This window comes from Artemia franciscana, chromosome 10 (assembly GCF_032884065.1).
Source record: "Artemia franciscana chromosome 10, ASM3288406v1, whole genome shotgun sequence".
Taxonomy (NCBI): domain Eukaryota; kingdom Metazoa; phylum Arthropoda; class Branchiopoda; order Anostraca; family Artemiidae; genus Artemia; species Artemia franciscana.
In genome coordinates, this window is record NC_088872.1 from 10,798,614 (window position 1) to 10,824,827 (window position 26,214).

General features: G+C 35.2%; 2 protein-coding genes across 6 annotated transcripts in view; one reads left to right on the forward strand and one right to left on the reverse strand.

The window, feature by feature from the left end:
- Positions 1 to 26,214, reverse strand: part of LOC136031773 (FMRFamide receptor-like) — a 173,784-nt gene that overhangs the window by 92,241 nt on the left and 55,329 nt on the right. The window contains exon 1 of one of the 4 annotated variants that reach the window (XM_065711533.1): positions 25,868 to 25,957. The exons of 1 other annotated variant lie outside the window; for it this stretch is intronic. The gene's annotated coding sequence lies outside the window, so the exon portion shown is untranslated. Of the gene's footprint in view, positions 1 to 25,177; positions 25,269 to 25,867; positions 25,958 to 26,214 lie in introns of those variants that run through there. 2 more of the 4 variants (XM_065711531.1, XM_065711535.1) reach the window with 2 other exon arrangements.
- Positions 1 to 26,214, forward strand: part of LOC136031772 (glycogen [starch] synthase-like) — a 94,884-nt gene that overhangs the window by 54,467 nt on the left and 14,203 nt on the right. Inside the window, exon 2 of one of the 2 annotated variants that reach the window (XM_065711528.1) lies at positions 18,467 to 18,595. The exons of the other annotated variant lie outside the window; for it this stretch is intronic. The gene's annotated coding sequence lies outside the window, so the exon portion shown is untranslated. The remainder of the gene's footprint in view (positions 1 to 18,466; positions 18,596 to 26,214) is intronic. 2 annotated transcript variants of the gene reach the window in all.

The window sequence follows — 26,214 nt, forward strand, 5'->3', positions numbered from 1 at the left end:
ACACAGCCTGAGGTTGTCCACTTTGGTAAAATTTTTGACTTTGATTGAGCTTTTTTTTTGCTTCTATTTGAGTCCGGAGGGGGAGACGTAGTTAATTATTTTCTGGATGCTATTAACCCTAGGGACGGCAGTGGTTGAGTTGAATGGGATCGATGTAAGTGGGGGTTAAGTAGAATAGGATTAAGTTGAGAAGAGTTGAGTTGAAGGGCAAAGAGCTAACAGGGAATCGATCTAGATACGATGAATTAAATGGAGTTGAATTGAATAAAGGCTGCGTTTACTGGGGGTAGAGATGCACAGGGTTTGATTAAAATTTAGTTGATTTAAAAGGGGTTAAGTTGAATGAGAATAAGTTTGTCAAAGTCAATTTACAACAGAAGAAATTTGTTTTTGTTTTTTCGTTTTTTATGGTTCAAATGTTGTTTATGTTAGGAAGTATTTTAATCTCTGCCCTAGGAGCTATTTCCCTTCTGCTAGGGGATTTGTTTTGATGTGTTATGATGATTTGTCAATAAATCTTATCTTTTTACAGAATAATTTTATCTACCATTGTCATATTTGCCTTTTACGAGGGACATAACTTCTCCAAACTAATGTTTTGACTACTAAAGTGAGTAGAAAAAGAGAAGAAAATGAAAACAAATGTGACTGTTTCTTCAAAATATGATATTAAACTTTGAACTCTCAAAACCTATATTAAAAGGACATGTTTACGGTTTGAACCATTTTTTGGTACCCAGATGAACATGGAAATGGTTTATGATAAGGTTGAACATGGTTTCTAAAGCCTTGTTTTTATTAAATATTTTTAAGGTATCCACCTATAAAATGCAAAGAAAGTGTCTTATAACATATCGTTTGAAAACGAGGCTTCGCTCGGTGTTTTGTTGATAAAACGTCAGTGAAAACAGGGCTTAAGGCTCATCAACGTGGTTTTAATTATAATATCCTTTTTAACAAATCAAAATTTAATTTTCAATCTGTTTTACTACCCTTTTTATGTATTAAGGCCAGCTCGAAGTTCAATAGCCCTTATCTCTGTTGTTAAGTTCCCTTTCTACGAGGAACACGACGTGTCACGAGAATACTAAATTTGATGATTAAACTGTAGGATTGAAAATAAATGGGACTATATCTCTAAATATGATTTTAAACTTGAAATTGTAGAAAAGATAGATTTTAGATTATAAACTGTACAAATAAAATTGTGCTTTGACCCATATGGATAGGTTGTTCTGTCAGAAGAAAGCTTGCTTCATTTTCAAGGGAAATCCCTATTGAACAATGGCTCTCCTTTTGAAGGGGGGCTCATTTGGTCCCCCTAATCATATTGAATAAAATCATCCTGTGAATCTGATTCAAAAGGATTCCACATGCTAGTATTTCTTCTAAAGGGCTAAATAGGGTGATGCATTCAGTTTTCAATGAGAAAAGAGGTACGTTGTTACTTTGATCCACATAGTAAATATTTTCTAATATCAGGTTTAGATGTGGTACGGAGTCAGGGGCATAATTTCGTCATAAGCATATGGGGGGGGGGTTTAAGTAAAAATTACCAAGTAGAAATTAAACATGAGCCCTAAAGTACGATAAAGGCAAAGGCATACTAATGAAAACTGATCTGTTTCTGTGGATGCTTGAATTATGTAGGCCTGTTTTAGGTTAGGCAAGATTTTTCAGGATATTAGATTTCGCCTGGGAGGAGGCAAACTAAGGTCTTGAGGATAGTTGCCCCCTGCCACATAGTACATTACGCCCCTGTTAACAACATGCAACATTTTCAACTATAAAATGACTTGAGATTGATAGGGGAATGTTTTGGGCTTCACGGGCCCACTTTTTTTTGTCTATGATATAAATTAAAAAGTAATCCATTGTGTAGTAAGGAGCGACCTGACTCAATAGTAACCAAATCTCTAAAAAACTGAATTTTTATAACAATAGTTACATCAAAAGAATCGCATTTTAATGCTGATTTTTAATATATAAGCTTCATTGAGTTTAGGCTTACCCATCAAAAGTTACGAGCCTGGGAAAATTTCCCTTATTTTAGAAACTAGGGGAAAATACCCCCTAAAAGCCATAGAATCTTAACGAAAATCACACCATCAGATTCAGCGTATAAGAAAACCCTGTTTTAGAAGTTTCATGCTCCTATCTACAAAAATGTGGAATTTTGTATTTTTATAAAATAAACACGGATGCGTGTTTATTTTTTTTTTTGTTGTTGTTTTTTTCCCAGGGGTGATCGTATCGACCCAGTGGTCCTAGAATGTTGCGAGACGGTTCATTTTAACGGAAATGAAAAGTTCTAGTGCCCTTTTTCAATGACCAAAAAAATTGGAGGGCACCTAGGCCCCCTCCCACGCTAATTATTTTCCCAAAGTCACCGGATCAAAATTCTGAGACAGCCATTTTATTCAAAGTGGTCGAAAAACCTTATAACTATGTCTTTGGGGACGACTTACTCCCCCACAGTTTCCGTGGGAGGGGCTACAAGTTACAATCTTTGACCAGTGCTTACATATAGTAATGGTTATTTGGAAGTGTACAGACGTTTTCAGAGGGATTTTTTGGTTTGTAGGGGGGGTTGAAAAGAGGGATATGTTAGGGGAACTTTCCTTGGAGGAAAGGGGAAGAAAACATGGGGGAAGAAAACTTCCATGAAGGGAGTGCAGGATTTTCTAGCATTATTTAAAAAAATGAAAAAATAAATATGAAAAAGTTTTTTTTCAACTGAAAGTAAGGAGCAGGATTAAAAACACTTAAAACGAACAGAAATTATTACGAATATGATGGGCCACCTCCTCCTAATACCTCGCTCTTTACGCTAAAGTATTTTTAGTAATTTCAACTATTTATTCTACGGCTTTTGTGATTCAGGGGTCATTCTTAAGAAATTGGTACAAAATTTAACTTTAGTGCAAAGAGCGAGGTACTGACGAGGGGGCGACCCCCCTCATATCCGTAATAAAAACATGAGAATACAGAAGTTTGTTACGTAAGCTAATTTGTAAGTTACGTATATCTTTTACTAATAAAAAAATTTGTAAAAAATTATAAGTTCTAGTTGCCTTTCTAAGTAACCATAAAACCGGAGGGCAACAACGCCTCCTCCCCCGCTCCTTTTTTTCTCAAAATCGTTCGATCAAAACTATGAGAAACCCATTTAGGCAAAAAATAAATATGCAAATTTCGTTTTAATTATTCATCTGCGGAGAGCCAAAATCAAAACATGCATAGATTCAAAAACGTTCAGATATTAAATATAAGAAAAACAAGTTTTTTTAACGGAAAGTAAGGAGCGACATTAAAACTTAAAACGAACAGAAATTTCTTCGTATGTGAATGGGGCTGCTTCCTCATCAACGCCCCGCTCTTTACGCTAAAGTTTTTTACTGTTTTAAAAAGTAGAGTTATGAAAAAGAGTCAAACTTTAACGTAAAGAGCGGGGTAATGATAAGGAAGCAGCCCCTTTCACATACGAAGTAATTTTTGTTCGTTTTAAGTTTTAATGTCGCTCCTTACTTTCTGTTAAAAAAAACTTGTTTTTGTTTTATTTAATAACATATAAGATGCAATGGCTACTATTGGGAAAGAGGCATGTGCTCTGTTTCGATAACCTCCTCCTCTAAATTTAAAACACCTTTTTGGGGACATCTTTATTGAAATGTGGCTTTTTTGTATTTTCATTGAAAGAATTGAAAAAATGACAAAGTCCATCCCCGTATATTATCTTGAATGAACCGAGAAAAAACTTGGTTATTGAGGACCATTCCTGGCTATTAAACCAAATAAAAAAGATTTTTTTATAAACCCTACCAACAATTTGTATTGAATTTAAGACAATTTTTTACAGTGTACGTAAAAATACTCTCCCAATTACCAATCGGCTGTGTCCGCTACACAGTACAGCAGTGGTACCGAAAACATAATTTTTTTTTTTCATTAAATGCTTTAAAAGCAGTGGATAAATGATACTGACAATTGCCAACCGAGAAAGAACTTGGCTAATAAGGACCGTTCCTGGTTATTATCATAGCCTGTTAGGATGAAACAGATATAATCCGAGTGATTGGGGAATTATGAATGTTTGTGATATTTCTGATTGTCATGGGAATAAGATATAGGCCTAGCTCATATTTGCTATATGCTAATCAGGGTTGCCACGGTTAATGAATCATCACCAAATATGATGATTTTACAAGTAGTTCAGCAAACGGTTTAGCATATCGAAATGGGTTTGTAAATCCATTATGTTTGTCTCTCAACAAGTTGGAAATTAAATAATGATTAGGGAAGTCCAATAAGGCCATAAATATTCAATTCCAACTATTTTCAACTGTTAACACCCTATTTTTTTTGTTAATGAACATTACAAACAATTTTTTTATTTTCAAACAATTTTTTACAGTCTACATAAAAAATACTCCCACAATTACCAACCGGCTGCGTCCGCTACACAGTACGGCAGTGGTACGGAAGATCCCAATATTTTTTTTTGCTTAAATGTTTTAAAAGCATTGGGTAAATAAAGGAAAAATGCTATAAGAAGCAATAAGCACAGAATACTCTCGCAATTACCTCGCAATTAATCCTACAGTTTTTAGTACGTGTAGTAGCACCAAAAACGACGAAATTTTCAGGTCAATCTTTGTAAAAGGTAGTCGCTAAGGAATAATTTCACAATTACAAACCGGCTGAAACCAACACAAAACAATACATATTTACATTTGAATTAAACCACCCCCAACAAGTTAAAAGAGGTGTCGTAATATCTCTCGTGGATTGTGCCCTAAACATTTGCTCTGATTCCTACATCACAGCTGAACTAGACTTTATCAGGGACATACTTTTTGGAAATGGGTATCCTCTTTTATTTATTAATAATACAATTAACCGTAGAGTGAAAAGACACTCCCATAAAATCAACGATAATTTACCATGTGAGAATCCCGATAAGCCCCAAAACCTAATTTACCTCCCATATATCCCAAAAATCACTAGAAATCTTAAAAAAGTATGCACACAAAATAATCTGTATGTTCTATTTACCATTAATTTTAAAATCATAAGTCTCATAAATTCTGGTAAAGATAAGACTCCATTTACTTGCCAAAGAGGTGTCTATCAAATACCATGCGATTGTGGCAAATTCTATGTAGGGAGAACCCACCAGAATTTCGAGAAACGCCTACAACAGCATAAAAATGATCACCAAAGCTCTGAATTCTAATATTACTTCTGTTTCTTTTGATTCTGCTTTAAGCAGCCATGTTTTTGAAAATCCTAGCCACAAAATACTTTTTGAAGAATCCGCCATTATTAGCAATGATCTAGGCATAAAGCAAGTAGTTCAAGAAGCAATTGAAATCAGACTTAAGAATAATAGGCTAATCATATTTCCTTAAATAGGGATGTAGGAGAATATTCACTGAATGCTCTACACACAGATTTAATTAAAAATGACCTTACGAAATATTATAAAAAACCAATAGATATTAGCACAGAACCTGTCACAAATAGACCTATAAGATCAGCAGCGAAAAAAGCTAGGCTGGCATTAAAAGCGTGTTTTTAAATCATTTTGTTTCATTTCAATGAATTTCCTCGTTTCATAACAATTTATTTATCAGTCCTGGTTGAACTTCGCTGAGGTAAGGATGATGGGACTGTTTTGAAAAACTGTTCACTTTAGTTTTATTGATTTTATCCTCTTGTAAGTTGTTTTTTTTTCTTATTTGTATTGCTGATGACAGCCCTTGGACATACGGCCGAAATATTCATTCTAATTTGTTTCTCACTGTCTTAAAAAATTCCCTATTGTTCTTCTTGTTTTTGGTGTTTGTGATGTCACCAGATCAATATTCTGAGGTAGCCATTTTATTCAACATAGTCGAAAAACCAAATAACTATGTCTTTGGGAACGACTCACTCCCCCACACAGTCCCCGTGGGAGGAGCTGCAAGCTACAAACTTTGACCAATGTTTACATATAGTAATGGTTATTGGGAAGTGTACAGACGTTTTCAGGTGTTTTTTGGTGTGTGTGTGTGTGGGGGGGGGGGGGGTTGAGGAGAGGTGGATACTAGGGAGGATCTTTCCATGGAGGAATTTGTCATGGGGGAAGAGAATTTCTATGAAGGGGGCGCAGAATTTTCTAACATTATTTAAAAACAATGAAAAAATGCATTTGAAAAAGTTTTCTCAGCTGAAAGTAAGGAGCGGCATTAAACCTTAAAACAAGCAGAAGTTGTTACGCATATGAGGGATTTACTTCCTCCTAATACCTTGCTCTCTACGCTAAAGTATTTTTAGCAATTTCAACTGTTTATTCTACGGCCTTTTTGATTCAGGGGTCATTCTTAAGGAATTCGGACAACATCTAAGCTTTAGCGTAAAGAGTGAGGTGTTGACGAGGGGGTGAAGCCTCTCATATACGTAATGAAATCATATGAATATAAAAGTTCGTTACGTAAGTTAATTCGTAAGTTACGTATGTTTTTTACTAATGAGAACGTTCGTAAAAATTAAAAATTGCTAGTTGACTTTTTAAGTAACCAAAAAATTGGAGGGCAGCTAGACCTCCTCCCCCGCTCCTTTTTGTCTCAAAATTGTCTGCTTAAAACTATGAGAAAGCCATTTAGCCAAAGAATATTAATATGCTAATTTCGTTTTCATTATTCATGTGCGGAGAGCCAAAACTAAACATGCATTAATTCAAAAACATTCAGAAATTAAATAAAAAAAAAACAAGTTTTTTTTAACTGAAAGCAAGGAGTGACATTAAAACTTCAAACGAACAGAAATTACTCAGCAAAAGTTTTCTACTGTTTCAAAAAGTAGAGTTGAGAGAAAGAGTCAAACTTTAGTGTAAAGAGCAGGGCGCTGAGGAGGGAGTAGCCCCTTTCATGTACGGAGTAATTTCTGTTCGTTTTAAGCTTTAATGTCGCTCCTTACTTTCAGTTAAAAAACCTGTTTTTTTATTTAATTATATCAAAAGAATTGGATTTTTATGCTTATTTTAAATATATAAGTTTCATCAAGTTTAGTCTTACCCATCAAAACCATCAGATTCAGCGTATTAGAGGACCCTACTGTAGAGGTTTCAAGCTCTTATCTGCAAAAATTTGGATTTTTTTGCCAAAAGAAAGATCACGGATGTGTGTTTACTTCCCCGTCCCTTTTTTTCTCGAGATCATCCGATCAAAATTTTGAAATAGCCATTTAGCCAAAAAAAATTAAATTAATGTGTGAATTTTGTTTTGATTATTCATGTCCAGTGAGCCGAATTCAAAATCTGCATTATTTCAAAAAAGTCCAGAAATTAAATGAAAACCGTTTTTAAAACTAAAAGTAAGGAGCGCCATTAAGACGAACAGAAATTATTACGTATATGGAAGGGGCTGTCCCCTCCTCAACGCCTCGCTCATTACGCTAAAGTTTGGCTCTTTCTCACAACTCTACTTTTTAAAACAATAAAAACTTTAGCGTAAAGAGTTTACGCTACCGACTACGCTTTAGTTGGTGAGGAGGGGACAGCCCCAATCATATACGGAATAATTTTGAGAAAGCAATTTAGTCAAATAAGGTAAAATTAATATACAAAATACATTTTAATTATTCATGCACAGTGAGCCAAAGTCACAATCTGCATTAATTCAAAAACGTTCAGAAATTAAATTAAAAAAAAAAACATATTTTTTTTAACTGAAAGTAGGGACCAACATTAAACCTTAAAACGAACAAAAATTATTCCGTATATGAAAGGGGCTGTCCCCTCCTCAACCCCCCGCTCCTTACTTTAAAATTTGACTCTTTCTCATAACTCTACCTTTAAAAACAAAAAAAAACTTTAGTATAAAGAGCGGGGCGTTGAGGAGGGGACAGGCCCTTTCATATACGAAATAATTTCTGTTCGTTTTAAGTTTTAATATCGCTCCTTACTTTCAGTTTGAAAAAATTGTGTTTTTTTTATTGAATCTGAAACAGGCATAAACTGAGTTTAGGGTTGGTCGGTAATTTAACCTCATGAGCAGCTCACAGTAGTCAATATAATAATGCCAAGCAATTTTATAAAAATGATTTATCTGAAGTTAAATCGCTCTTTCCGACACAAATTCCCAAGGGATATATGGGAAGGGGGAGACACGCAACACAATTCTCAACACAACAATAAGAGGATTCTATTAGATCAGCTGGATTACACACCACACATGCAAGGCCGTGTCCACAGGGGTACCAGGGTTTGACACCCACCCTCTCGAAATTTTCGTCCGGCTTTTAACAATGTAACAAAAATGCATGTAAACAAAATTTTAATGCGTTTTTGTAACCCCTCTCCTGGACCCGGCCTTGCACACAGAAAATCCTGTTTTACCTCCTAAAACCAAATATTTTACCCAAACAGTGTGTATTTTACACAAACAATCTACTGAAGGCTAATATCGAGGCCCAAAACAGAAATCTCAAACGCACGTTAGAATTTCTTTATGTCTATGGCTACGCTCATGATCTTTCAACGTCGACCTTGTTACCTGAGGAGATAAACCAATCCTATAAATTTTTGAATTTTCAAATTTGGGTCAACTAGCATGACCACTCTTGAAAATTATTTAAATGTTGCCCAAAATCTGATATTCGTCCCCAAAAATACCAAAGTGATTTTTTCCGATTTACTACAAAATAGCTTCTTTATAATCCACAAAATCCTCCTTCAGTCGTGAGGGGACAGAGGGCAGGGGATTTGCAGAAGAATTTTCGTAAGCTAGTGCTATGCATTTTCCACTAGGGTAATATTCACAAAAAAATCTTCAGAAACTATCGGAATACAATTCCTAGAATTCAAAATTTGGGGGGACAGTACTTCCAAAGATGGTCTTGGGTATTATGATTGCTACAATTATTTTAAGTAAGCTATTGTTATAGGCTAAAAATTATACAGCCTAAAACTTCAAAATTTTAGTAAACAAAAAAACACTAGTGCCGAAATTAAGGTCCTACACTTACCAACCTACCAAGAGAAGGAGAGAGTTACGATAGTTGTAACCGAGCATAAGTTAAATTTTTAATAAAAACGCTACCCTTATTGCCAACATGAAAAAGATCAAATTTCTCCCTGCTGGAGAATATCGAACTGCAGAGATGCTCTTTTTTATATAAGCCAACTATTACCCATCAATATTTATTTCTCTAATGCTTTGGGAAAAGGTACGATTTGTGAATTTTCTGTTCAGCTGCACAAACAAGAGAGAATCAGCATTTTACCGGAAGAAGCTCCCTTGCTTGTATAGGACTATTAAGACGCTTTATCTATTTTGTCAAAGTCACCAATCCCTTGAAAAGTGCACCACACAGTTAATAACTATAGTTGAAACAAGATCATCAGCTTGCCAAGCAACTCTCGAAGGTGACGGGCAAACACCGCCACTGGTTGCCATGATTCCTGTTTAATGTTGATGGCTCTTTACCAGCTCATGTATCATAATGACTCTTCTATTTATTTGGTATTTATTCAGAAGATGAATCTACAACTTTACCTCAAGATCGACTATGTGTATCTGCTGAAAGTGATCGGTTTGTCAAGCAACTCTCGAAGGTGACGAAGTTGACTGGAAAATACTCAACACCGCCACTAGTTGCCATGATTCCTGTTAGATGTTGATGGCTGTTTACCTGCTCACGTATCATAATATATCTTCTATTTATTTGGTATCTATCCAGGAGATGAATCTACAACTTTACCTCAAGATCGCCTATGTGTATCTACTTAAATTGATGGTGATAAAAAAAACTCGCAATTATGAACCCAGACGAAAGAAAGAACTAAATTCAGAATTTTACAGATGTGAAGACTTCGCCATTACAATATGCGTAGAAATTTCAGAAGGTTGATTGACAACAGGCCGTCGTTTGAGGAAAGGGCGAGTTTCCCTCCAATAATTTAGAGGGAAAAATTATTATATAACCCGTGCCTATCAACCATGCATATTTCTTGTAAATATAAATAAGTATTTAAGAGATGTATCTCTTAAAACTCAGCAAATGATAGGTGTTTTTGACCCTCTTTGGCCATTTTTTGAATTGAGGTAATTTTTGAATGTTGTAATTTTATTTATGTTGTTATGTTTTTTTCTTGTTTTTTCTTTTTATGTTTGTTTACTCTACAGTTTAATGTCTTTTGTGGGTTATAAATAAATAATAATATTCAGGAACACTAAGAATGTGCAAATTGTTAATTTTATCTTTATTTAGTTTACTGAAATTTTGACTCGTTTATTTATTTTATCCAGATGACACCCAAAATAAAGGAAGAAAACATTCGGTGCTTAAGAATCATTGTTAAAGCTCCCTAATTGCCCTTGTAACGTGGCGATGGTTACTGAGCCAAACGAAAAATTACTTTCGCAAGAACAAAAAAAATATCCTAATAATTCTTTCAGTCTACGCCTTAAAATCTTTAACTCTAGAATAGCTTGAAGAGCCTTTCAGACCAACAATTTGGCTTACACTTCTCTTGAGACTGGCCATCTTACGGATTGCTACAGAGTCTACGGTCAAACTTAAGCAAATTACGCACTCCGTAACGTAAAAAAATTACACATGAAACAGAGTTGAAAGTTGCTCAACTCTACGTCAACAGAAACGTACAAATATAATTCAGGGTAAATTTCGATTAAGATCTGACCTACTTTGGTACATTTAAATATACAGGGAGTGACTGCAAAATAATGACTAAATTTTGACTAAACAAGTTTGAGAAATAATGAAATTAGTTGAAAATAGCCTATGTTTTATGACGCACTAATAGTTTCCAACCAATGACACACTAATAGGTTATACAATTGAACTTTAATCAAGTTACACTTTCTTTGCTAAATTGATTAAATGCATTAAAAGAAATACCTAAATGAAAAAGCTATTAGAAAATTTGAAATTTATTTTTATTAGGAAGGTGTGTAGGACTGAAAGGGAAAGGATAGGAGTCAATCGGGACCATTAATTTCTGAGTTGGCGAGCCTAAAAGGACACGAGACCCCATGGGTCTAATTTGGATTCTTACATTTGAGGATAAAGGATGAAATACGTATCCTAAAAGTGAAAGAAGCGATGTTAAAACAAAAATAAAATAAACAACTGTCCAATTCATTTGCAGATATAAATTATTTAGAAATATAGGACCGAAAGCCTTCATATATCTTAGTATCATATCTAGTGATGGGTGGTATGTTGATTCTCTGATATTTTGATACATTGATTGGTTTAACTTCCAATATGTAAAAACGTCGAAGTCGATATTTTGAAGCCGTTTCCTTACTGGTTCTCCTAAATTCATGCACATCTTCTTGCCGTCAAGAAAATTAGCAGGGTCGTACTGATAAATTAGTTTGAGACAGCACGATGGCTAAAGACAGACAAATTATCTATTAGCTATAGGAAATATTAGCAATAACCCCTAAAAAACATTCTATCCCCTTGAGTCTCAGAGGTTTTCCTCGTTTTTTAAGTCGAAGTGTAGACTATCCTCTTAAGTAAATAGAAAAACAGACTAATTTCACAGATGATATAACCTCAGCTTAAATATTTATAATTGTAATTCCTCAGTTGCGGTTTCAGTTTTTAAGGGAGTGGCTTTCAAGACCCCTCCCCAACTCTCCTACCTTCCCATGCTTGGCACTGGCTGAGGGAATTCACTTATTACTACTAATTTGTTGAAAGTTATAAGTTTAGATCCCATTCATAATTGAAATATAAAATGAACAGAAATTAAATGAACAATCCAGCCAAACTTAAAACAAACAGTAACAATATGAATTCATAAGAGAACTCCCAAAAAAATAATAAAATAAAATGAACAACCATTTGAATTAATATTACAACTAATTCCAAATTTAAATGAAGAGAAATTGCCACAGATAGCTGCCACTACCCTTCAGCTCCCCTCCAGGCTGCGGTATAATATACTAATTATAGGCATAATCTGCAATTCTACTTATAAAAAACACCATTTCTTTGCAAGGTTTCGATAATCAAACAATTCGTGGTAACGAACTGTAGTAAGGAGCGACACGGCTCAATAGTAACCGAAACTCTAAAAAATGAAAGTTTGATTCCAATAGTTACATCAAAAGAATTACATTTTAATGCTGGTTTTAAATGTGTTTTAAATGTGTTTTAAATGTATGAGTTTCATCAAGATCAGTTATTCCCATCAAAAGTTACGAGTCTGAGAAAATTTGCCTCATTTTAGAAAACAGGGGAAACATCCCCCAAAAGTCATACAATCTTAACGAAAATCACACCATCAGATTCAGCGTATCAGAGAACCTTATAGTAGAAGTTTCAAGCTCCCATCTACAAAAATGTGGAATTTCGCATTTTTCGCCAGAAGACAGGTCACGGATGCGTGTTTATTTGTTTTTTTTTTGTTTTTTTCCCCAGGGGTGATCGTATCGACTGAGTAGTCCTAGAATGTCGTGAGAGGGCTCATTCTAACGGAAATTAAAAGTTCTAGTGCTCTTTTTAAGTGACCAAAAAATTGGAGGGTACCTAGGCCCCCTCCCACGCTCATTTTTTCCCAAAAGTCATCGGATCAAAATTCTTAGATAGCCATTTTATTCGCCATAGTCGAAAAACCTAATAACTATGTCTTTAGGGACGACTTACTCCCCGCAGTCCCCGTGGGAGAGGCTGCAAGTTACAAACTTTGACCTGTGTTTACATATAGTAATAGTTACTGGGAAGTGTACAGACGTTTTCAGTTGTTTTTTCTTTGGGGGGAGGAGTTGATGGGGGGTTACGTGGGAGGATATTTCCATGGAGAAACTTCTCATGGGGGAAGAGAATTTCAATGAAGGGGGCGCAGGATTTTCTAGCACTATTTGGAAAAGCAATGAAAAAATAAATATGAACAGTTTTTTCTACTGAAAGTAAGGAGCAGCATTAAAACTTAGAAAGAACAAAAATTATTATGCAAATGAGGGGTTTACCTTCTCGTTATACCTCACTCTTTACGCTAAAGTATATTCAGTAATTTCAACTATTTATTCTATGGCCTTTGTGATTCAGAGGTCATTCTTAAGGAATTGGGACAAAATCTAAGCTTTAGTGTAAAGAGCGAGGTATCGACGAGGGTTGAACCCCCTCATGTACGCAATAAAAACATACGAATATAGAAATTCGTTACGTAGGTTAATTCGTAAGTTACGTATATTTTTTACCAATGAAAACGTTTGTAAATAATTAAAAGTTCTAGTTGCTTTTTTAAGTAATCAAAAACTTGGAGGGCAACTAGGCCTCCTCTCTCGCTCCTTTTTATCTCAAAATCTTCCAATTAATTGCAATTAATTAATATGCAAATTTCGTTTTAATTATTTATGTGCGAAGAGCCAAGATCAAAACATGCATTAATTCAAAAACGTCCAGAAATTAAATAAAAAAACAGGGGCTTTTCCTCCTCAACGCCCCACTCTTTACGCTAAAGTTTCTTATTGCTGTAAAAATAGAGCTAAGAGAAAGAGTCAAGCTTTAGCGTAAAGAACGAGGCGTTGAGGAGGAAAAGCCCCTTTCATATACGGAGTAATTTCTGTTCGTTTTAAGTCCTAATGTTGCTCCTTACTTTCATTTAAAAAAAAACTTTTTTTAATAAGCTACAATATTACTTGACTTTGCACTTGAGACATGCCTTACTTGAATTTACCATCTTTGTCTTAATCTCACCCCTTTTTAAGGAAGAGATGATTTCCCTCAATTCGCAGATATTGTGTTTCAAAAACAAATAAATAGCACTTTCTAAAAGGGGCGATGGGCATTTTCTTTTGCTAATAACTTTTAAATCTGCAATTGTAACATCTTAAATGCAGATCCAGCTTCCAATCTATCCTCTTTTAGAGTTTGTTGTACTATGACCGTGTTTTTGTTTGTTTATGAGGCTCATTGCTGTCGGAAATTTAACAATGAAGATATATATGGTACAGCCTTTTTCTCTGTCTACAGTGATTCCTCCCCGTTTTTACTTTTTATCTCACTCCCTATTGTTGTAAAAAATGTCATTTGTATCATTAAAATGGTAAAATATGTGAATCCTCAACTAAAGGTCGTCATATAGTATTATTGTTTATTCCCCCCCCCATTGTTTCCTTTTTGCTCTTATACTAACCACTAAAAGATAAGAAAGAGCTTTTTAAGTCATTTGACTAAAGGTTATCAGATAGACTCGCAGTAGCTTGGCTTTTCTTCGGATGTTTGGCGTTAAAAGAACAAAGAAAACTTCCTTTTTGATAAGGAAAATTATATCCTTAGAAAGTGAAAAATTTATTGTTTTGTTTTTATTAACGGGGTAAAATTTTCCTTTTAAGTTTCTGGAAAGGGCCGTCCCTAAAAATGTTCTAGTATATCTGCTTGGAAAACGCTAAAAATGTGCACAAAGGGAGTATCATTTGAGCAATTTAGCAGCTTTGGAAGTTCCCTATGGTGCCACCCGCTTAATATTTAAAACCTTGCCGACACAGAAGGCGTGAAGTTTCATTGTCTTTTTGATCAAATTTTATATTTAAACCACGGCTCTTCAATAACATTAAATGGTACCCAGTGGCTAGGTGGCCATGTGGCTAGGTGGCTTATTAATGGTTCACTTTTTCTTTGAGACTGTCAGCCGACGCTGAGGCTCGCAAAATGATTTTTAGGTATGGAATCCCCTTGAGTAATGCTAGTGTGGAAGGTTCTACGGCGTAGTGTTAAAACACCAGATGTCAATCGCAAAATGAGCTTAAGTTCCACACATAAGGGTTAAATTATCCACGTGTTCTCTATGCTGATGCTCCAACTACCCACACTACTCCTCAACGTGCCCAAAATTGATCAGTTCGCACAGCAACTTCCAACAACTCTGGTGCAAACCACTGTAGTCAATCCAGGATCGTTTTGACATGACGTGCATGTCGGTATTTTACATGCATTAAATAAAAAAAACTAGTTTTTTTAACTGAAAGTAAGGAGCGACATTAAAACTTAAAACGAACAGAAATTACTCCGTATATGAAATGGGTTGTCCCCTCCGCAGTCCCACGCTCTTTACGCTAAAGTTTGACTCTTTGCCACAATTCTACTTTTTAAAACAATGAAAAACTTTAGCGTAAAGAGCGTGGGACTGCGGAGGGGACAACCCATTTCATATACGGAGTAATTTCTGTTCGTTTTAAGTTTTAATGTCGCTCCTTACTTTCAGTTAAAAAAACTAGTTTTTTTTATTTAATTTCTGAGCGTTTTTGAATTAATGCATGTTTGATTTTGGCTCTCCGCACATAAATTATTGAAATGAAATTAGTATATTAATTGTTTTTGGCTAAATGGCTTTCTCTTAGTTTTGATCAGACGATTTTGAGAAATAAGGGGTGGGGAAGGAGGCCTAGCTGCCCTCCAATTTTTCGGTTACTTAAAAAGGCTACTAGAACTTTTAATATTCAACGAACGTTTTTATTAGTAAAAAATATACGTAACTTAAGAAATAACTTACGTAACAAACTTCTATATTCTTATATTTTTATTATGTGTACGAGGGGGTTTGTACCCTCGTTAATACCTCGCTCTTTACACTAAATCGTAAGTTTTGTCCCAATTCTTTAAGAATGACCCCTGAATCAAAAAGGCCGTAGAATAAATAGTTGAAATCACTAAAAATATTTTAGCATCAAGAGCGAGGTATCTATCTCCTCCTAAATACCTCGCTCTTTATTCTAAAGTATTTTTAGAAACCCTCATATGCGTAATAATCTCTGTTCGTTTTAAATTTCAATGCTATTCCTTACTTTCATTTGAAAAAACGTTTTCATGTTTATTTTTTCACTGTTTTTTTTATAGTAATGCTAGAAAATCCTGCGCCCTTTTCATTGAATTTTTCTTCCCCCGTGACATATTCCTCAAAGGAAAGATCGTCCCACAAAGCCCTCTCCCCTCAACCCCACCCCCAAACCAAAAAATCCCCATGAAAACGTCTGTACACTTCCCAATAACCATTACTATATGTAAACACTGGTCAAAGTTTGTAACTTGCAGCCCCTCCCTCAGGGATTGTGGGGGAGTAAGTCATTCCCAAAGACATAGTTATTATGGTTTTCGACTATGCTGAACAAAATGGCTATCTTAAAATTTTAATCTGTTGACTTTTGGAAAAAAATGAGCATGGGAGGGGGCCTATTTGCCCTCCAATTTTTCGGTCACTTAAAAAGGGCACTAGAACTTTTCCTTTCCGTTAGAATGAGCCCTCTCGCGACATCCTAGGACCACTTGGTCGATAAGATGACCCCTGGGAAAAAAAAACAAACAAATAAATAAACACGCACCCGTGATTTGTCTTCTGGCAAAAAATACAAAATTCCACATTTTTTAGATAGGAGCTTGAAATTTTTGCTATAGAGTTCTCTGATATACCGAATGCGATAGTGTGATTTTCGTTAAGATTCTATGACTTTTAATGGATGTTTCCCCCTTTTTTCCAAAATAGGGCAAATTTTCTCAGGCTCGTAACTTTTGATGACAAAGACTAAAGTAATTGAAACTTAATATTTAGAATCAGCGTAAAAATTCGAATCTTTTGATGTATCTTTTAGTATCAAAATTCCGTTTTTTAGAGTTTCGTTTACTAATGAGCCGGGTCGCCCCTTACTACAGTTCCTTACCACGAACTGTTTGAAAAGAAAATAATTCGGTATTTCGGGGCTTCTGACATTATTACTCCTTTGCGGAAGTTAGGCTCAAAATTGAAAAAGGATTATAGTTTTTCTCTGGGCCCCTTCCACCTCTTAGTTCGTTTATTTTCCCGTTAGTTTTCACCTGTTTTCGCTTTATAGTTGTGTTATCTCTTAGCAGTAGTTATGGTTGTGGTATATATGTTTTATCGCTCGTATAGTTGTGTTATTTTCAAATTATACTCCATAATAGAGAGGCTCCGAACACCCAGCATTGTATATTAAGCTCTTAATTTGACGTTTTTTTCTAACGTGACCAGATTCGTCCTGCGCCCTTTTCATTGAATTTTTTTCCCCCATGGCATATTTCTCCAAGAAAAGATCCTCCCACATAGCCCCCTCCCTCAACCCTACCCCCAAAACCAAAAAAATCCCCCTGAAAACGTCTGTACACTTTCCAATAACCATTATTATATGTAAAGACTGGTTGAAGTTTGTAACTTGCAACCCCTCCCCCAGGGACTGTGGGGGAGTAAGTCATCCCCAAAAACATAGTTATTATGATTTTCGACTATGCTAAACAAAATGTCTATCTCAAAATTTTAATCCGTTGACTTTTGGAAAAAAAATGAGCGTGGGAGGGGGCCTAGATGCCCTCCAAGTTTTTTGGTCACTTAAAAAGGGCACTAGAACTTTTCATTTCCGTTAGAATGAGCCCTCTTGCGACATTCTAGGACCACTTGGTCGATACGATGACCCCTGGGAAAAAAAAAAAAAAAAAAAAAACAAACAAATAAATACGCACCCGTGATTTGTCTTCGGGCAAAAAATGCAAAATTCCACATTTTTGTAGATAGGAGCTTGAAACTTCTACAGTAGGGTTCTCTGATACGTTGAATCTGATGGTTTCATTTTCGTCAAGATCCTACGATCTTTAGGGGGTGTTTCCCCCTATTTTCCTAAATAAAGCAAATTTTCTCAGGCTCGTAACTTTTGATGGCTAAGACTAAACTTGATGAAACTTATATATTTAAAATCAGCATTAAAATGCGATTCTTTTGATGTAGCTATTGATATCAAAATTCAATTTTTTAGAGTTTTGGTTACTATTGAGCCGGATCGCTCCTTACTACAGTTCGTTACCACGAACTGTTTGATTACCCTGCATCAGGAGAGTTACTAAAACTCATTTCAGACCAAGCAAACGCTCTGCATTTTAACTTCCCAAATTACAGCTCGTTAGGACTACCTTGTCCTGAATATATCACGACAGGATAACTTAAAAACAAGTCTTAATCGGCGATCCGTCGCTGCTTGGAACGTCTTTCCAGCACAGGTAGCTTAGGAAAATCTGTCTCTCGATGCGTTTAAAAGAGGTTTTAACAGATGTCTCAAAAATGAAAAATAACGCAATTACTATGACTAGTAGCACTCATCACTTGTGATGAAACCAAAAAGTCTGTAATAAAAAACGAACCTTTGATTCTTCCGCTCTTTTTATATCTAAGATAATTAATATTTTTAGCGGTGTAGGGCACAAAACTTTGGATTTGTCAAACACAAGATTTGTTGTCGCATGATTCCTCGTGTAAATATTTTGTTTAAAAACCCCTTTGAGGTCCCCGTTTTAATCCTGGTAAAATTGGGTTTCTGAAAGTTTTACTTTTGGGTTGACTCTTATGACGTACGAAATGATTTTTAACAAAATGATCTGAGCTGTCAAAGAATTCGGAAATGAAAAAGGCTTTAGTTTTGAGATAATGTATTTCACTTTTTTCCAGAGTTGCATTTACTATTGGGATGGTTCAGCCTTACTTGTAGTTCATCATTACTAACTGTTTAATTTGGAATAATTCGTTCATTCTTTTTATGATGTCAGGAATAATCAACACGACCTCTGTTTACGCAAGGTTTGATTATTTCCTTATTATTTTCATAGCACAAATCGTATATTCAAAACAAAAACCTATTCAAGAAATAGGATGTTCTCTCTAGGAGCAGAAAAGTCCTTGAACAGCCTGTATATGTGTAACTTAGTATATCATGTTTTTCAATTCTTCAGGGAAGCAATAAAACAATTTAGCTTTTCATTTCTTCGTAAATCTAGAGATGAAAGCTTTAAACATTTTTTACATTATCTAGATCATGTGTAAGCTTCTGTGTTGTCTCTAGCACTACTAGTTTTTAATTTTCTTAAGAAGCCCATTCAAGGCTGAAATATTTGACATGTCAATTTTTTTAACGAAGCCACAAAACAGATATTTTCCCGAATCTAAGGGAGAGGACAAATTTATTTTCGATATTTTTTCAGCGAAAGTTAAAAAAACGCAATTAGCTCCTCTTTGCCCCCAACTGGCAACCCTGACCTATATGGTTGGCAAAAGGTTGGGTCAATGCATGTATCATTGTATTTTCGGCACCACGATTTTTTTTAAGAAGCGAAATTTGGCCTCAAGTATAAACAGCAGGCCCTTACCAATCATTTTTTTCGGGGATTGGGCATTATTTAAAAAAAAAACGCTTAGAAAGTTGACTAAAAGTAGCCAGGAACTCAAGATTTTTTGGGTAAAGGGGGAGAAGTGCCCAAGCCACATTCCCCCAGCGAATGCCCCTGGCCAACAATATAAAATATTTTCCATTTCTTTTTCTTTCAGTGTATCAATCTTCCAGGCTGGGTAAGTTTCCATTAATTAAGCTAGTGAGAAATTGAATTTAAGTAAGAAACAAATCACAGTTTCAACTAATGATTTTTATCCCTTGTTGGTGATAAAAAAAATATTAAAAAAAATAATAATTAAAAAAAAAATGACAACCATGCGTTAAATACTAGTGACTATAAAAGGCTAAAATCCTAAAGAATTGATGTGAAAGAAGACTATTTATTCGTTTCACAGTCTTGTTCTCCCAGTGATTAATAGACCTAAGAAGGGGAAAAGAATTTCTTACGTGTCTGAGAAACGATTTTACCATTAATTACGATAAGTACAAGAACCTGGCACGCTATGTGCTACAGTAACTTGATTCCACCCTACATGATTATGATAATTATCCTCGCATCGAACCCAAATATAGAGGAATATATATATATATATATATATATATATATATATATATACATATATATATATATATATATATATATATATATATATATATATATATATATATATATATATATATATATATATATATATATATATATATATATATATATATATATATATATAAATTTATATTGCTGAAGACAAGGTTTATGAGGGCTTACATTAAATATTCAAATTAAACCTTTAATTTGAGGCGCGAAGTTATGAGTTGAACCTCAAAGTCGGCCTAACCTTGTTGTTTTAGGGAATTGTAAATTTATTTCGAATAATGTGGGGTTTTGGAGCCGCTTCATTAATGAATTAGCTTTGTTTGGTTCTCTTAATTTGACCCCCCCCCCCCAAAAAAAAAATTTAAAAATGTTAATATGCGTACGATTTGTCCATACACTATTATATTATTGTAAAATTTGCCTTTTTTGAGATTTCTTCAAATTTGCCTCTTTTCTCACAGAATGAGTTTTGGCGCATTAGCTTGCCAAAGCTATGTTATAAGGTTTGTACCATGGGGTTGGTTTGTTTTTCTTCGAGGAGATGGGTGTAGGGTGGGATTTCAATTATGGAAAATTGAAAAAAATCATTGGGAGAGGGTCTAAACATGACATAGACTCGTAGAATCTTAGACGACCTAATATTCTTGGGGTATCCAAAGATGAAAAATTGGGAAAAAATTAGTTAGGCCATAAGCTCTGAATACAGCCTCTAGAGCTCCAGATGATCTAATTCTGACCCAGGCTCTTAGAATCCTAGAAAACCTATTATTTATATTTTGAAAGATTCAGCTCCAAATCTATTTTCTAGAGTGCAATAAAATTTAGCTCTAGTCCGACTCTCAGAGATTCAGCCCGAATCCCTAACATTTGAGGCACCTAAGTCTTGCTCTATACCTTCAACTCTAAAAATAATGTTTATAACTACTAAGCGTCAGACAACTGCTTGCGGTCAGTTTTTCCGCATTCAAGTTTCAACAGATCTAATCAAGCAAATGCCCTGTTAAGGTGTTAGGGTCGAGATCCATCAAATCTAGCAGTTCCCCGTAATTTGGCTTTTGTTTGCTGAATTGACAAATATGATTATCTAGGCAAACGTAAAGTGTGACCATATGGCCCAAAGTCTCAGTATTTTGTACCGTTTCTCTTGTATATTTCCCTTTGGTATATCTCTGTGTTTTTTATGGTCTGTGCTATGTTTATTAGTTTCTCCCCTCCCATGCTACTGTGGGATTTTGTTGAAAAATAATAAAACTAAAAACCCGGATGATCTAATTCAATGTTGAACTAAAAAATATTAAATAGATGAATGACAAAAATTATCATTTGCTGGCCACCGTCAGTTTTTTTAAAGGTGACATGGGTGTCAGCAGGGATGAGCTGGGCAGCGATCCCGAACCTCCTTGTGAAACAAGAAGAAATTTCAAACTGTATACAAAGAGGAAAATGTGAAATTTCTTTAAGGGGGATGGGTGAAGGGTCTGTAACAATTTTGACTAGAAAATTAACTAACGTTCTTTTCGTCCCCCCTCTTCCCATCAACTGGTTTATTAAAAGCCAAATTTTTAAAGCCAAAGCTTTTAAAAGCCAAAGATTTTTAAAGCCAAAGCTGGGCAATTTTTTAATATACTTTTTTTTTTTAAGCTTTCTAGTGATATCGTTTTGTTTTTGTAGCAGATTGGCAGTTTACGCTACAGTAAAATTAGAAAGGAAATGCTGATCACGAGATCTTGCTTGATGAAACGACTCTCGTTTTCAAATATATCGGCCATAAAAGGCTATTGAGATCTTGTAGAAAACAATGCTTTCAAAAATAGTCTTAAACTTGCATTCGAAGAGCTTCGGCTAAATTTTATTTTCAGTTACTTGACTGAGTATACACTAGAGTTCAAATCATGGTAAGAAAGACCTAATTTGGGGCGCAGAAGACAATAAATGTTTTTTTTAGGCCTAAGTCCCTGTGTATTTGCTCCCTTTGTCCTTGGATTTGTTTAGGACCAAGTTAATTTTGTATTGACAATTTAGAGCGATTTTATTTATTACCATCACACACATATGAAATTTACCCCGTCTCCATAGAATTTTTCTCCTCATAAGGAAAATTAGTCTTGTGGCACTGTTCTTAGAGTTTGAGCATCCCAATGTAGTTACTTTAGAGCCATCCCTAGGGATGGTGGTGCCTGGGAAAAAATTAACAACACCCCCCTCCCGACTCAACTATAAGAAAAAGAAGCCAAGTCAAAGTAAACACTGAATGAGAATAGGCAATTCCCCAGAACGGTACCCCCATTCCACAGTGCTGATCCACGGTTGCCCCACCCATAGGGACGTCTCTGAGCTTGTTCACACTGAAAATCATTCATTACTTGTGAGGCAGTGAACGTTTAGCTCTTGTTGTGAAGGCTGTCTTAATGTGATTCCTTGTATTCTTCTTCAGTGCTATTAATTGAGAGACAGAAAAAAACAGTATTTTTCATACAGAAGTAGAAAACGAAGTTGAAACTTCAAGCAAACAAGAATTGCTTTGCAGATTACGCTATATGATTTTCATACAAAGTTTTTTACGGCAGTAAAAAGTGAAGTTGAAAATTAAAACGAACAAAAAAATATTGCTTCGTGTATTACACGAGATATATGTATATGCAAAACTGGCTCAAATAAACTTCGTCAGGATATTTTCCCGAATCTATAAAATTCTAAAAATGTGCACATTATGTGGAACTACAAAATTGACCCAGAGAACAGGATGTTCTCTTAGGAGCTGAAAACTTCATAAGTAGCCTGCAGCTAAAAAAAGACCAATCTTTAAGGCTTTCAATAGTCTTTCCCCGGTTGTAATACCATATATTTTAATATACATTTATTGTTCTAAAAAAAAACTCAAATAAGCTCTATTTCCAATAAAATACTAGTTTTGTATAGCTTTACAGACATTACAGAATATCACAAGTCAGTTTCTTTGAGATAGTCTTTTAGAATCATATAGCGTATAATTTAAATCATATGTATCAATAATAATATACATTAATTAAATCATATAGCGTAATCTCCAAAGCAATTTTTGTTTGCTTGAAGTTTCAACTTCATTTTTTACTTCTGTATGAAAAATACTGTGTTTTTCTGTCTCTCAATTAATAGCACCGAAGAAGAATACAAGGAATCATTTTAAGACAGCCTTCACAACAAGAGCTAAACGTTCAGTGCATTATAAGTAATGAATGATTTTCAGTCTTAACAAGCTCAGAGGCGTCCCTATGGGTGGGGCAACCGTGGATCGGCACTGTGGAACGGGGGTAACTTGGCTTCTTTTTCTTATAGTTGAGTCGGGAGGGGGGGTGTTATTAGTTTTTTCCCAGGCACCCCCATCCCTAGGAACGGCTCTAAAGTAACTACATTGGGATGCTCAAACTCCAACAACAGTGCCACCAGACTAATTTTCCTTATGAGGGAGAAAATTCTATGGAGACGGGGTAAATTTCATATGTGTGTGATGGTAATAAATAAAATCGCTCTAAATTGTCAATACAAAATTAACTTAGTCCTAAGCAAATCCAAGGACAAAGGGAGCAAATACACAGGGACTTAGGCCTAAAAATACATTTGTTGTCTTCCGCGCCCCAGATTAGGTCTTTCTAACCATGATATGAACTCTAGTGTATACTCAGTCAAGTAACTGAAAATAATATTTAGCCGAAGCTCTTCGTGTACAAGTTTAAGACTATTTTTGAAAGCATTGTTTTCTACAAGATCCCAATAGATCCCAATAGCCTTTTATGGCCGATATCTTTGGAAAAGAGAGTTGTTTCATCAAGCAAGATGTCGTGATCAGCATTTTCCTTTCTAATTTTACTGTAGTGTAAACTGCCAATCTGCTACAAAAACAAAACGATATCACTAGAAAGCTTTAGATTAAAAGTCTTTTGAAAAATAGCCCAACTTTGTTTTTAAAAATATTTGGCTTTTAAAAGCTTGGGCTTTAAAAATTTGGCTTTTAATAAACCAGTTGATGGGAAGAGGGGGGCGAAAAGAACGTTAGTAAATTTTCTAGTCAAAATTGTTACAGACCCTTCCCCCTCAAAGATATTTCAGATTTTCTTGTTTGTATGCAGTTTAAAATTTCTTCTTGTTTCACAAGGAGGTTCGGGATCGCTGCCCAGCTCGTCGCTGCTGACGCCCATGTTACCTTTAAAAAAACTGACGGTGGCCTGCAAATGATAATTTTCATGTTCTGGCCACCTTCCTCCGGAAAAAAAAATGTCTTGTGGTGTCGGCTAAACGGGACATTATGAACAACCAATTAAAATTTGAAACACAAAGGAAACTTCCTAAAAAATAAATCAAAAGGAAATGAAAATTCGAGCCTGTGTACAACAATATATGGAAATTGTATGTGTGGTCCTGGGAGGGTGTAAAGAGGGGCTTTAAATAGATTAGGTTGGAGGAGGAGCGTGCGTAGCTGTGTTGGCCTCAGGCGGCTTGGTGCTGCAGTGAGTTATTTTTAGTAGTAGTAGTAGTAGTAGTAGTAGATCTGTTGGAACTTGAATGCGGAAAAACTGACCGCAAGCAGTTGCCTGACGCTTAGTAGTTATAAACATTATTTCTAGAGTTGAAGGTATAGAGCAAGACTTAGGTGCCTGAAATGTTAGGGATTGGGGCTGTATCTCTGAGAATAGGATTAGAGCTTGAAGTCGGATTTGGAATCTTTCAAAATCCAAACAATAGGTCTTCTACGATTCTAAGAGCCCGGGTCATAATTATATCTTCTGGAGTTCTAGAGGCTGTATTCAGAAATTGCGGCCTTATTAATTTTTTCCCAATTTTTCATCTTTGGATACCCCAAAAATAAATTAGGTCGTCTAAGGTTCTACGAGTCTGTGTCATGTTTAGATTCTCTTCCAATCATATTTTCTTCAATTTTTCATTATTGAAACCCCACCCCACACCCACCTCCTCGAATAACAACAAACCAACCCCATCGTGCAAACTTTATAACGTAGCTTTGGAAGCTAGTGCACCAAAACTCATTCTGGGAGAGAAGAGGCAAATTTGAAGAAACCTCAAAAAAGGCAGATTTTACAAAAATATAAAAGTGTATGGACAAATCGTACGCATATTAACGTTTTTGAATTTGGGGGGGGGGTTCAAGTTAAGAGAACCAAATAATGCTAATTCATTAATGTAACGGCTTCCAAACCCCGCGTTTATTGAAATAAATTTATAATTTCCTAAAACAACAAGGTTAGGGTGACTTTGAGGTTCAACTCATAATTTCGCGCATCAATGAAGTTTAATTTGAATTTTTAATGTAAGCACTCATAAGCCTTGTCTATAGCTACATAAATATAAATATAATTATTTTTCTATATATATATATATATAAACGACTAAGTATTCTACTCACAAATTAGAGGGAAAGTATCCTGAGCTCCTATCACGGCACCTAAATTTTTCCTTCGGCCTATTTCCACGATTATAAAATACGAATGTAAAAGACAACTTCGAATTCCCTAGAATTTTGAAGGCGGTGCGAATTTCAAGAGAAAGTTCTTGCGCTTAAGTGACGGGTAAGCTGACAAGAGAGAAAAATATAAGAGGGCTATTAGTTTTTGTCATAGCTAGTACAGAGTATAGAAATTCGGAAATGGTACTAGAGTCAAAAAGAAAAATCATCAATGCCATCTTGTGTATGGCGATTTTGCTCTTTTTGTAACCTATCCTAAAATGCTGCAAATTTGTAATTAAAATAAAATGATAACATAGTAATGGGTAGAGCATTTGATTAAGACAGTGAAGGTTGATAATAAATATATAAAGACCAGTAAAGATTTAACTTCACTTCTTGGAGACATTATCAACAGAAAAAAGAGAGAAAAAGAATAGATTGAAAAGTTTACACATACTAGAAAACAGTATAGAAAGATGAAAAAACAAAAATGACATGAAAAACGAAAGAAACTCACATGACAAAGTAAAGTTGTGGCTCTTAAACAAATCTGATATGACGATCCCACCCTTGTTTGAATTAAATTTAAAAAATCAAGTTTTTTCAACTGAAAATAAAGACTAACATTAAAGCTTAAAACTTACTTACCTAAGTTTCCTGCTGGGCACTGCTCGACGTAGAGAGTGACGTCTGCCTCCTCCATCTACTTCGGTCCATGGCGAGTATATTCTCTTCGCCCTGTCTGATATTTGCCGTCGTCAAGAAACTTAAAACGAAACAAATTATTACATATATGAAGGGGGCTACCCCTCCTCAATACCTTGCTCTTTACGCATTTTTTTAACTCTTAGAAAAGCTTATTAGTTAAATCAAACTTCCCTTGTGTTTCAGGAATATTTCTTATATAATAGAAACAAAAAGTCAAACTTCAGCGTGAAGAGTGAGGTCTGGAGGAGGGGACCCCCCCCCCAATATACGTAACAATTTCTGTTGAT